The sequence below is a fragment of the Nanorana parkeri genome, unplaced genomic scaffold (genome assembly GCF_000935625.1).
Source record: "Nanorana parkeri isolate BGI_ZX_2015 unplaced genomic scaffold, ASM93562v1 scaffold1698, whole genome shotgun sequence".
NCBI lineage: Eukaryota > Metazoa > Chordata > Amphibia > Anura > Dicroglossidae > Nanorana > Nanorana parkeri.
This window is the reverse complement of record NW_017307966.1, coordinates 295,498-299,918: the sequence shown is the minus strand read 5'-3', so window position 1 is coordinate 299,918 and position 4,421 is coordinate 295,498. Positions and strand designations below refer to the sequence as shown.

Here is a 4,421-nt window from a genome sequence, read left to right as displayed (position 1 = left end):
CAAGTCAGGAAAACAGCTGATTCGGATGACTCGGCCCCAATGGAAGTGACACAGTGGAGAAAATTTATAGGATCGAGAAAAATTATAGAACACTGACTTTGACACTGTCCGGCCCCTCCCACTAACCTCCCACAGCTCACAGCCCAGAAGCATGGGCAGCCAGTTCCCCGGCAATTCATCTTAGTGAATTGGCCCACTATTTGAAAAATAATGTGGAGAAAAAATTTCTGTGACACAAGAATGTCTATGCAGGTGGGGCGTGTGGGAGGGACTTGTATATGGGCGGAGCACAAGGGGGCCCCATAATCTTTTATTGCCCGGAGGCCCCATGTGTTGTCAGTCCGCCCCTGCTCACATGTCCTGTGGATGTGCCTGGACTGGTCACATTCTGGCTCCCAGCAACTCTACAAGGCGCGCAAGGGGGCTGTACCAGCAAAGCACATATTGATGGAGCTTCAGCACAGCGCAGCAGCCCACACTGGACCTCAGGCTGAGGATCCACTCCAGTTTTCATAAGATAGGGAGACTGGTTAGATCTTAAAAAAGAACAAATATTTTTTTTTGGGGAGTGTGTATGTGAGAATGTCTGTGAGTGTGCGAAATTGTGTCTGTGGTTGAGTGTATCTGTCAGTGTTTTTGACGGTCACACTAGTACAGTGCAGTCATTGCACAGTCACGTGAGATTAATTAACCTTACTATGCAATCACACCTAACGTGAATTCTGGTGTGGGAGGTGTGTTGCATTGCCATTCATTTGAATGGCACCCCAAACGCACCTCCCACCCACAGTTAAATCGCACGCACTTGAACGCGCGATACGGCATTGCCATATGTTCCAGTGCGGTGTGACTTGGGTCACTACTTAATGATTCTTTTTCTGCAGCCCCAGCACACAATGAATGGGAAGCCTCAGTACAGAGGCTTCTCATTCATTCACAAACTAATGATAGTAACAAAAATCTTAATATCATTAGTTTCTGAATGGGGAGGAGCCTCTACTGTATAGTGAGTCCTAGTCCCCATTCATAAATTCTTGAATGAACAGGCTGTGATGTGTATCACAGCTTGTTCATTCATAACTGGGGACACAAAGTACTATGTGTCCCCAGTTATTTACCAGTTATTTTCGTCTGATCACTCCGGTGTTTGCTGTAAACAGAGGGATCATTAAATATCAATGATATTTAATGATCCCCCGCTCGGCCACGCTGAAGAGCCAAAAACTGACAGGATGACAGCGGCTCGGAACGGAACACCGCTCGGCCATCCTGAATTGCGGCCAGCCGCCGTTTGGTCCCCCGACCCCCCTGCGGGTGATTTTTTAACGGATCCCCGCTGCTAGCAGCGGGGTGAACAGTTATACTATAAGCTCATGGTCGCTAAAGCGACCATGAGCTTATAGTAGAACTGTAAATGCCAGGTCCGTACGGCATACTGAGCTGGCCAGCCAGAAGCACTTTTGTAGCTCCGTATGCCTTACGTCCTTGGCAGCGAAAGGGTTAAAATCCTGCATTCAACATTGTTTGCAGAACTGTTAATCACTAAGGGGTCTATTCGCTAAGCTGCCATAGGCAGCCGAGTGAACGACCGACCTGAAGTGGGCCATGTGAGTAAATAGCCAAATGCCGCTCAGCGGCATTCGGCTCGGATGTTCTGCTCGGTCCCTATGTGGGACTGAGCAGAACAGACAGATAGTTAGAAAAAGAGAAAAAAATGGAAAACGATTGTGCGGAGCTAGCAATGACAGCTAGCTCCACCCAACTGTTTTCTATAGGCCGGCGGTTCTGCTGCCGTCAAAAAAAAGAAAGAAAAAAAAACGTCCGCCATAGTAATGCATTGCTAGATTCCTATTGGCTATTTCAATTTGCAATAGCAAACTAGCTATTGCACCCTTTGCTGCTGTCAATCACTAGTGGGGACCTGATGGAGAACTGCAGCAGTGGGCGGGTGCAATAGCTAGTTTGCTATTGGCTATTGCAAATTGAAATAGCCAATAGGAATCTAGCAATGCATTGCTATGGTGAAATTTATTTTTTTGTTTTTATTCTGACGCAGTGTTTCTCTCCTGGGCGGCCGGGAGCGGGAGACTCCCGGAGCGCCCGGGAGAGTTAGGCTGCAGTTAGACCCTGTGAAAACATCAGCTCTGACAGGTAGACCGTGAACCATTATGACTGTTACTATGTTGACTATGTTCAATTCATACTGATTTTTAAAGGTCTACAATATTTTGATGTTTTTATGCATGCCTAATATTGTTAGTACGTATGCACCAATACCGGGAGCCCAAGTGAGACCTCAGAGCCCGCCACTAACCCTGCCCTACATAGAGCTCGCACAACTACCTAAGAGCCACACAGCCCACCATTTACTGTGCACAGCCCAGCAGAGCCTGAATAGACACCCGAGAGTCCACACAGCTCACCACAGAACCTGCAAAGCCCACCTGTGAGTCTACACAGCCCACCATACAACCTGCACAGCCACCTAAGAGCCCATACAGTCCACCATAGACCCTGAACAGCCCACCTGAGAGCCTGCACAGCCCACCAAAGAACCTGCACAGTCCAAGGATAAAAGCGGGGGCCCAAACTACTTGTCCTTATATATAAAAAAATAATTTTAAGTAAAACCCTATTGGGACGCGTCAAAAAGCACTTCTCATTGGTCAGCATGTCCAGTGCTGACAAATTAGTGCTTGCAATTTACAAGCAAAAGTCAAAATCAGGGCTGCGCTGTATGTGGTACAGATAGTAGATCCATAGCAGTAGAGAGGACAGTTCACCGAAAGGTATTAGTACTGGGGAAGGGGGGATGGGGAGAAGGGCCAGATTTGAACCGTTTTTTTAATTTTCACAAATGCCTTAAGAAAAGTGAAGTTACCCTTAAATGCGCATTATGCGTGTTAGAGAACACTGCCTAATCAAATCAAGATGGCGGGGATGGCGAGGTTGGTTTAATTTTTTCTTATTTTTAAATATTTTTTTTACTTTAACACTTTTTTAAATTTGATTATTTTTTACCTTTTCTTTTAATTTGATTATTGTTTAGTTTTAGTTTATTTTTATTCACTTAACTTTATTGCTATCATACAGAGGCTAACAAGCCCTATATGATAGTGTTTGGAGTTGACAGGTTCTTTTTATAGAACCTGCCCTCTAACACAGAACATCGAGGTCATTACTGAGCTCAATCTTCTGTACAGTTGGCGACAGCTGAGTAGGTGGCGCTGTGAGCACAGCACTCCCTTCTTGATGATCACAGAGAGCAGAAAGGAGAACAGACATTCTCCGCTCTGCCCGCTGCTCTCCATCCTGAAATGTTTGCTGTGCTCCTGGGTCCCCCAGACGAGCGTGGACCTCGAAAACCGCGGTTCGGGGGGGGGATAGTGTTGGCTGCTGCTTGCTAAACATTTAGCCCTGCTAGCCCGCAGCAGGGCTAAATGTTGAAGACAATGTAGAAAACAACCTAATGTTGGATGGTAGAAATTTCACACCCTTGCTCCTGAGACCCTGCACAACCCACTAAGATCCCACAGAGCCCTCCTGAGACCTAGCCTCCTGGGATATCAGGCAGGCACCCCGGAGCAACTACTAGTGGTGCAACATTTGCAGCTGGGACTGGTCCCTGGTGCTCCATCACTGTCCTAAAATCATTAGTCTGCATTGTTTAAAAAAAAAAAGTATTAGTAATTGGCATTGTAAAGTATCTGTACTCGTACTTGGTCTGGAACAAATGGTATCGGTGCATCCCTAATTGTTCGTTTACTTTACTCTTGCATCTGTTACAGGGCTTTTGGTTCACAAGGAACATCTAATAAGTTTAATATTTTCCATTTACTTTTTAAAGCTGCAACTTTTGAAAAGTTTCCCGGGACTTCAAAAGGTGTCATAAGCGATGCTGTTAACAGGCAAATTGCAGAATTAAAATATCGCCTGAAGGAAACAGTCAAGACCTCAGCAGATTCACAGAAATAAGTTTTATAATGCAATTATGTTTCAAAAATGTTGACCATCTGAGTGTTGTACAAGTGTTTTTCTATTGTATTCTACTGAATTTTTGATATTTATTTATGATAATAAGATAATAATAAAAGATTTGTGCATTGTACTGTTTTTTTCTTCATCCAGAAAATGTTTTGGAATTGAATACTATACATTTTTTAACGTAGTGGATTATATTTGAAATGCATTGGAAATATATTTTAAAAACTATCATGAATACTTGATGATTTTATTGGCCTGTGATATATAGGGGTCTATTCACTATGCTGCCGAGGGCAGCCGAGTTTATGACCGATCAGAAGTGAAGTGAGCCGAACACTGTTCGGCTATTCACTCCAGGCTGGTACCGCTGATTTCAGCCGTACATCGGCTGAAATCCGCCGTACATCGGCCTGCTTCGTGTGGCTTCGGGGCGGCCG

The 4,421-nt window shown here is 44.9% G+C and overlaps 1 long non-coding RNA gene across 1 annotated transcript in view; it reads left to right on the top strand.

Moving 5' to 3' along the window:
- Nucleotides 1–3,916, top strand: part of LOC108799334 — a 7,001-nt gene extending 3,085 nt beyond the window's left edge. Inside the window, exon 3 of the long non-coding RNA XR_001942023.1 lies at nt 3,848–3,916. This is a non-coding gene — a long non-coding RNA (uncharacterized LOC108799334). The remainder of the gene's footprint in view (nt 1–3,847) is intronic.
- Nucleotides 3,917–4,421: the final 505 nt, after the last annotated feature.